Genomic DNA, 9,066 nt, shown 5'->3' on the forward strand with positions numbered 1-9,066 from the left:
ATCAACCAGAAATGCAAAGTGGCCACTGGGAAAATGAAAAGCCCTTCAGTTTAAAAAAGCCAAATCCTAGTTTTCAGTTTCTGAAAGTTACTGTCATCGCCCACCCCCGGAAAAACAGTAAACATATTATGAGAAATTTGGCTTTGCAACCTTTAAGGGGCACTCCAGATCAGTATGCGGATGAGGCAGCATTAAAGCTCTAAGTGATCTTTCAGTGTAATTACAATTTATTTCATCACACTCATTTGACACGGCAAATTAGTGAAGCCGAGATAGGAGTCGGCCTATGCAAGAGCTATGGGATGTGCAATACCAGCAACTTAAGGATCCACGACGGGGCGGTGCATTTTTCATCGTGGCACATTATTCGGGCAAAATCCTCCAAGATGATAGAGCAGACGGAGTTTTCAAATGCTTTCGGGACAATCTTTCTCTCGGTTTGAATTATAAGGTCGCCGGATCTGGTGAGCTGGAGGAGGAAGAGGGGGGAAGAGGGAGATTGGGGTTAGACACTTAGTACAGTGCCCTGCAAACAGCAAGTTCATTCATTCATTCAATAGCATTTATTGAGCACTTACTGTGTGCAGAGCACTGTACTAAGCGCTTGGAATGTACAAATCGGCAACAGATAGAGACAGTCCCTGCCTATTGATGGGCTTACAGTCTAATCGGGGGAGAGAGATAAAAACAATAGCCATAAATAGAATCAAGGGGATGTACATCTCAGAAATACAACAAAATAAATAGGGTAATAAAAATATATACAAATGAGCGGACGAGCGCAGTGCTGAGGGGAGGGGAAGGGAGAGGGGGAGGAGCAGAGGGAAAGGGGGGCAAAGGGGGCTTAGCTGAGGGGAGGTGAAGGGGAGGGTAGAGGGGCAGCAGAGGGCAAAGGGGAAGCTCAGTCTGGGAAGGCCTCTTGGAGGAGGTGAGCTCTCAGTAGGGCTTTGAAGAGGGGAAGAGAATGAGTTTGGCGGAGGTGAGGAGAGAGGACATTCCAGGACAGTGGGAGGACGTGGCCCAGGGGTCCACGGCGGGATAGGCGAGACGGTGAGGAGGTGGGCGGCAGAGGAGCAGAGCCTGCGGTTTGGGCGGTAGAAAGAGAGAAGGGAGGAGAGGTAGGAGGGGGCGAGGGGATGGAGAGCCTTGTAGCCTAGAGTGAGAAGTTAAGTAAGCTCTCAATAAATATGATCGAATGATTTGCCATGAAGCTGGGAAAGAAGGAACCCAGGGTGATTATGAGATTTCCTCTGAAACCCAAGTGTATGTATGTGGATGAAACTCTTTGTGGGCAGGGAATATGTCTGTTCATCGTTATAGTTTACTCTCCCAAGGACTTAGTACAGTGCTCTGCACACATTAAGCACTCAATAAACAAGATTGAATGAATGCCCTTCCGTGAAGCTGGGAAGGAAGGAACTCGGGGTGATTGTGGGATTTCCTCTGAAACCAAAGCTTGTGTGGGTGAACCTCACTGTGTGCGGGAATGTGCCTGTTTATTGTTATAGTGTACTCTCCCAAGGGCTTAGTACAATGTTCTGCACACAATAAGCACACAATAAATACAACTGAATCAATGAGTGGACCCGGAGCTGACCCCCATGGCAGAGGGCACCCCAATATGCACCACCACAGTCCTGGGGTATGGGGATAAAGGTCTCCCAGCCTGCTGCTGAGGGATAATGCTCCGGTCCGTATGACCACCACTGTCCTTCTCCGGGTTGCGGGAGAGGAGGGAGCCGGAGAGCTGCCGTTTACTGCTGCCCTAAATGAAAAATCACCAATCAGTGGTATTTATAGAGTGTTTTCTATGTGCAGAACACTGGACTGAGCGCTTGGGAGAGTACAATACAACAGAATTAGCGGACGTGTTCCCTGCCCATGATGAACTTAGGGTCTGTGGATATGCCTAGCACGGGGGAGGTGGCAGTCGTGGGCCTTTTTTCATTTAAAAAGAAGTACAAATAAATCCCCCAGCACTGATGAGCCCAGCTTCTGTCTCTCCCAGCCCCCCAACACCTTCTCTCTGTCCCCCTCCACCTCCCTGCGCCCCAACAAACCAGGTGGCTGCAGACAAGGGGAAGCAATATCTCCCCAAATTCAAACCACTCCAGTAGCAGGGCCGGTGAGCTTGGGCGAGAGGAAGGATACTGATTTGGAATTTTTCAGAAACATTCTCTCTGTGTCAGATCCTATTGGCAGGAAGGCTCTGGCTCCAAACGCTTCCCTCAGCAGGACAGAGAACGAGTAAAGATTGTGAGTTCGTTGTGAGCAGGGAATGTGTCTATTATTCTATTGTACTCTCCCAAGTGCTTAGCACAGTGCTTTGCACACCATAAGCGATCAGTAAATAAGATTGATCGAATAAAAAACTATGGCTCATAACTCATAGTACAGTGCTCTGCACATAGTAAGCGCTCAATAAATACTATTGAGTAACAGTGTTGCAAATTAATCCCTTCAAATGAGTGAAGGATGATCTGATAGAGGATGGCTGCCATGCAATCAGACCCCCAGTTGTCACTAAGTCCTCTTGCATATTTGATCAATCATATTTATTGAGGGCTACTGTGTACGGAGAACTGTCCTGAGTGCTTTGATGCTACCTGGCTATTTTGGGGGATGTCTGTGTAGGCCCTATCAAAAGTTACAATGGGAGCCCACAGGAAAATGATAAATAAGAATAGATAAGAAAACAGCATATTGGGGATCAGAAATAACAGTGCATAAAGAAAAATTAATAGCAGTATTAATCCATCAGACTGACAGACCAATCAGGAGCCAAGACAGAGGACAAATTCTTTTTGGGCAGAGGAAAGGTAGTTCTTAGGACATCATATTAACACAGTTCAGCTGGCCTGCATGAATGAGGAGAGTAAATGCAAATCCCCCACTCATTGCACTGAAAACAAGCTGAAACATCTGCACCATTAAAAAGCATCTGCCTTGGAGATACTTTTCTGCAGAAGGGCAGTTAGTCTTGTGGCCAGAAAACTTGGCTAAAGATGGAAAATAGCTGGCTAAAATAGCTGACTAAAATAGCTGGCTCACAGTCATGGAGCAAGACAGTGAAAAAGTCCCAAACAGAAACTGCGATTGAAGGACTTCACCAAACTTTCCCTCAGAGGGTGTTGGAGGGAAAACCAAATTGTCCAAACATCCACGGGAGAAAACTATTACTACTCGTTAATATGGGGCAGGGATCTGAATCAGGTTAAGTGTAACAAGAAGAACAAACTACAAAGGGTACGAGGAAATCTACAAAATCATGAGTGTGAGCAGAATTGATGTGAAATTTCTGTTGCCCCAATTCCACCCTGCTAGGGCAAACTAAAAAGAGACGGAATCAAAGTCAAAGACAGAACTTCTTCATACAGCAGGAGTTAAGCATATGGAAGCCATTGCCACAGAAGGTTAGGAAAGCAGCAAATATCGCTAGGTTCAAGAGGGGCAAGGATAAATATGGGTGTGGATCTATTCATTGATGATGGGGCCAAAATGGACATTAGGTAATAGATTCCTAAGCATTCAGTTCAGTAATTAAGAGGAATGATCATCTCATAGTACTTCCAAGCATACTTTACTATAACAGGGGCAGAATTTCTCCAGATGGACCAAGCAGGCCACCACACCAGTTCAGAAATGCTGGTACCTTTTATCCTGCAGTCTTCCCTTCAGAAACCAAAATGTGGAGTCACTAAAGGATGATAAAAAAAAAAAAGATTAACCGCTAGTAGTGGAAGGCAGTGGGAGAATGAAAATCTGCATTTGTCGTTATCAATCAATGCTATTTATTGAGCATGTTGTTAGAGAAGCAGCATGGCGCAGTGGAAAGAGCACGGGCTTTGGAGTCAGGGCTCATGAGTTCGAATCCCAGCTCTGCCACCTGTCAGCTGTGTGACTGTGGGCAAGTCACTTAACTTCTCTGTGCCTCAGTTCCCTCATCTGTAAAATGGGGATTAAGACTGTGAGCCCCACGTGGGACAACCTGCTTCCCCTGTGTCTACCCCAGCGCTTAGAACAGTGCTCGGCACATAGTAAGCGCTTAACAAATACCAACATTATTACAGAGCACTGTACTAAGGGTTTTGCAGAATACAAATGTCCTGCCTTCAGGACCTCTCTACCTGGATATCCCACCAACACCTCAAATTAAACGTGTCCAAACTGAATTGCTTATCTTCCCACCCAAACCCTATAGACAATACCACTATTCTCCCTATCTCACAAGCCCATAACCTTGGCATTGTCTTTGATTCCTCTCTCATTCCACCCACATATTCAATCTGTCACTAGATCTTATAGGTTCCACCTTTGTGACATTTCTAAAATCTGTCCTTTTCTCTCCATCCAAATTGTTCCCATGCAGATCCAAGCACTTATTCTCTCCCCCCTTAAGTATTGCATCTGCATCCTCTCTGATGTCCCCGCCTCCTGACTCTTCCCACTCCAGTCTGTACTTCACTCTCTTGCACGGGCCATTTATCAACAAAAAGGTTGAGTCCATGTCTCTCTACTCCTCAAGAACCTCGATTAGCTGCCTGTCCACCTCTACATCAAGCGGAAACTCCTTACCATTGTATTTAAAGCACTCAATCGGCTTGCCTCATCCTAACTCACCTCGCTGATCTCTCACTACAGCCCAGCCTGCAAACTACGCTCCTCTAAGGCCAACTTACTCACTGTGCCCCAATCTTGTCTATCTCACCACTAACTCTTATCCCACATCTTCCCTCTAGCCTGGAATTCCCTCCCCCTCCACATAAACAAGACCACCACTCTCTCCACCTTCAAAGCATTATTAAGGTCACCTCTTCTCCAAAATCCCTTCCCTGATTAAGCCCTCATTTCCCTCGCTGGTTCTCCCTTCTGCGTCATCTATGGATCTGTCACCTTGAACATTTGATATTTCATTCAATAGTATTTCATTCAATAGTATTTATTGAGCTCTTACTATGTGCAGACCTCTGTACTAAGCGCTTGGAATGAACAAGTCGGCAGCAGATAGAGACAGTCCCTGCCGTTTGATGGGCTTACGGTCTAATCGGGGGAACAGTCCCTACCCCCAACCCCACAGCATTTATGTTCATATCTTTCAATTATATAGTATAATTGTTCATATTGTCTGTCTCCTCCTCTAGACTGTAAGCTCATTATGGACAGGGAACATGTCTGCTGATTCTGATGTGTTGTACTCTCCCCAGTGCTTAGTAGAGAAGCAGCGTGGCTTAGTGGAAAGAGCACAGGCTTGGGAGTCAGAGGTCAAGGGTTCTAATCCCAGCTCTGCCGCTGGTCAGCTGTGTGACCTTGGGCAAGTCACTTCACTTCTCTGTGCCTCAGTTACTTCATCTGTATAGTGGGGACGAAGACTGTGAGCCCTATGTGGGACAACCTGATTACCTTGTATCTACCCCAGCGCTTAGAACAGTGCTTGGTACATAGTAAGTGCTTAACAAATACCAACATTATTATTATTACAGCACTTAATAAATATTACTTATGGATTGACACTACATAGAAATCTACAGCTAATTAACTATTCAATCCAAATCCTCCGCCTTTGACCGCCACTCAAGGCAAGAAGGCATCCAAAATAGTAGTGCCCTCTATTCTTTCTACTGCTATTGATTTTAAAAAGGCAACATTTCTCACAAATTAATATTCTCACCTCCTTGCTTGCTCTAAAGATGCAACCTTAAAGTAAACTCTTACCGGCAAGATGAGCCCTGCCTTTAGACAAAGGCTCAGTTATGATCAAGCCCACCATTAACATCTGCTAAAGGACCTGCCATATTAAATGCGAGGAAAGGCTCTTAAAAACTGTCTTTTTAAAAGGCAGTAGAAAAGGCTATACTTGGGGAAACGTTCATGGTTAGTGGGAGGGTTAAATAAACAAATGATAACAACACCAATCAAACCTCTTTGCTTAAAGCCCGCAGAGTCAATCTGTTTCTGGCTGTGGAGCTACCAACCAGCAAAGGCAAACTAATTAGACACAGGCAAACACTTAGGCAATCACACCTTGTGAATATAAGCGTCTTCCTGTCATTTGGCAAGTCTCTCAGCTGCCTCTGAGCGTGAGACAACAAATCCCCTGCAAACAAGTCCCTCACTCTCCCTGTTAGTGAGATCTAACAGATCACAACGGCTGGAGGTGAAAGGTGACAGTGTAGTCAGGTAATGACACCGTCTTGAACAGCCCCCATTAAAATAGTGGCACTTGTTTAGACTAGCCTATTTGCACCTCCCTCCAGAGGGCCTTTTTAATGTAATTATTAGCCTCTGCAGCCCTGCTTAGAATTTGAAAATATCATTCATTTTCATCTTGTTTCAGCTACTGCTGCTATTTCCTCTTCGGTCTCTGTCATTCCCGTCTTCCTGCAACTATGTGTAGAAACAGGCGAGCTGGAAAAGCTGAATTAACAAGAACAAGTTGGCAGGTGAGCTGTGTGACAAAAAAAAAAAAATCCTGAGATTTGACAATATATTCTAATCACTACCTGCCTGTTGAAATAGTGAAGAAATTTAAATGGTTTTCTGGGAGGAATCAAAAGATATAATAATTGACTAAGCTCGCTGGTGTAAAAGCAGAGAGGTTGAAATCAAATGATAATCCACCTGTGACAAACAGTTGACTGTTCCTTTTGGAATGCATTCTATCTGGCTTTAAAAAAAAGAGTTAGCGATTATTGACAAGTAACATCAGGACTCACTGTCACTGTTAATAACTGTGGTATTTTTTAAGCACTTACTATGTACCAGCCACTGTACTATGCGCTGAGGTGGATACAAGCAAATTGGATTGGATGCAGCCACTGTCCCACCTGGGGCTCACCATCTCAATCCCCATTTTGCAGATGAGATAACTGAAGTCCAGAGAAGTGAAGTGACTTGCCCAAGGCCCCACAGACAAGTGGCAGAGCCTGACTCCCAGGCCCATACTCTATCCATTATGCTTTACTGCTACTCTGAGGCTCATCTTGAACTTTTTATGTCAGTGGAAGGAATATTTCCCAGAGACTCTTCAGTATTTTACAAATGACTGACAGTCCATTGATGGCATTTATGGAATACTTACTATGTGCAGAGCACTGAGCTAAGCACTTGGGAGAGTACAACAGGGTCGGTACATGGGGCCTGTGTCCTCAAGGAATTTACAATCTAGTGGAGGAACTTAAAATATAAGAGTTTGGCTGATCTCATTTTTTCCGGGCAGATCAAAGACCAGAATTCGTAAGTTCTTCAAATGACTTCCATCTGTACTTTTTTTTAAGTAATCAGATCGTGCTGGGACAAAGCAGCTCTATGAGCTATTCCTCATATTGTTAATTATGAAGACCTATCAGCTAATAGTCAATTCTCTTAATAGGCATGTTTTCATTACTTCAAGACTGATAACCTATAGGAAGGAACTGATTCTAGTGCTAGTGGTTTATGCAGCACCTCTTGGACTCTCTTATCCCTGCCATTTTAGTTCCTGCGGAGACACAGAATGCCCCAAGTTACTAGGCAGTCAGGGGTGCAGCAACATATCATGGCATGCCTGCAAAAGGGTGGGTTTTTTTTTGTATGAAAGACTCATTTACAAGTAAAATGACTACAACAGCATACCAGTGCTGTGCCAAAACACTATTATTGTTATGGTACTTGTTAAGAGCTATTTGCCAAGCACTGTTCTAAGTGCTGGGGTAGATTCAAATTAATCAGTGTGGACCCAGTCCCTGTCCCTCATGGGGCTCATGGTCTTAATCCCCATTTTACAGATGATGTACCTGAGGCCCAGAGGAGTGAAGTGACTTAACCAAGGTCACACAGCTGACATGTGGCAGAGCCAGGATTAGAGCCCCGATCCTTCTGACTCCAAGGCTTGTGCTCTATCTACTAAGCCACACTGCTTCTCTCCCCCAAAAGACACTCACTCACTCATTCATTCACTCACTCACTCACTCTTTCTTTTTTTTCTTTCTCTCTCTCTCTCCCCCTTCTCTCTCCTTTTCTCCCTTTCTCTCCTTCTCTCCCAAACCAACAGTTTTAGAGTGGAGGAAGAAGAATCTACCGGGAGAGAAGTTCTCAAGAATATTTGCCTTTTGATTTCACTAGGACTCCTGCCTCGGGATTTGTGATTTAAGCTCTCTGCTGTGAACTCCACTGCTTTTCTAACATCTTTCCTCCAACCCCCATCCCAAAGCAGCACAGCCTAGTGGATAGAGCACAGAAATGGTGGAGCCAGGATTAGAACCCATGTCTTCTGACTCCCAAGACCGTGCTCTTGCCACCAAGCCATGCTGCTTCATAATGTAATTCACAATTCACTTGAATATACGTATATTCCAAGATCTGAAGATGAGGTATAACAAAATAAAATTCCAAAGGAAAGGCTACAGAAGTCAATGTAATGTCCAGCATTTGACTAGGGATTTTAGCTTGAAGAGAGGTACACGGATGTGAACGATGGATTTTCCTAGACTCAATTTGCGGTTCATTGTTCTATGCTTCTTTGTTGTTATGTGTGAACAAAGTCTGGACATTCACTTGTTTAAAAATCACAAGTGATGGTGTCGATGCTTCTGTTCTCTACCGTCATTTACTTTGAGGAAATACTAAAATACTTCATGATCTAAAGTAATACCAACTACAGAAGGAGTCTACAACAGCAGCATGAAGGTGTCAATTATCTTTTGCCTAGAAATACTTGCAGAAGAAATTAAATGATCCTTAATTGCAAATAATGTAGATGGACATTAGGAATGAATCAAAGTTCCCAGAATTAATCAATTGCATGCATCTAATCTTGCAATTAGTGACTATCGGTGTAATTTGCTTATTTATATTAATGTTCATCTCGCCCCAGACTGTGTTTGTTGTGGGCAGGGAATGTGGCTGTTGGTTATATCAAACTCTCCCAAGTGCTTAGTACAGTGCTCTACACACAGTAAGCGCTCAATAAATATAAATGAAGTAATTCACCTTCATCCAAGAGCCAAGGGCAGAGAGGGAAAACTCAATCTGATGAATGCTTGTGTGATGTTCTTAGGGGTTCCCTAGTCTCTCTCAAACTATCTGAAA

General features: G+C 44.1%; 1 long non-coding RNA gene across 2 annotated transcripts; it reads right to left on the minus strand.

Annotated features, from left to right (window-relative positions):
- Positions 1-209: 209 nt before the first annotated feature.
- LOC114811034 lies at positions 210-5,994 on the minus strand. Of its 2 annotated transcripts, none has more exons than XR_003758709.2 (3): positions 5,919-5,994; positions 3,653-3,697; positions 210-469 (listed from the first exon to the last, which is right to left on the minus strand). It is a non-coding gene; the product is annotated as an uncharacterized LOC114811034 (long non-coding RNA). The 2 variants fall into 2 exon arrangements; XR_003758710.2 differs by lacking the exon at positions 5,919-5,994 and adding an exon at positions 5,713-5,854.
- Between the last annotated feature and the right edge of the window lie 3,072 nt (positions 5,995-9,066).

This window comes from Ornithorhynchus anatinus, chromosome 4, assembly GCF_004115215.2.
Source record: "Ornithorhynchus anatinus isolate Pmale09 chromosome 4, mOrnAna1.pri.v4, whole genome shotgun sequence".
NCBI lineage: Eukaryota > Metazoa > Chordata > Mammalia > Monotremata > Ornithorhynchidae > Ornithorhynchus > Ornithorhynchus anatinus.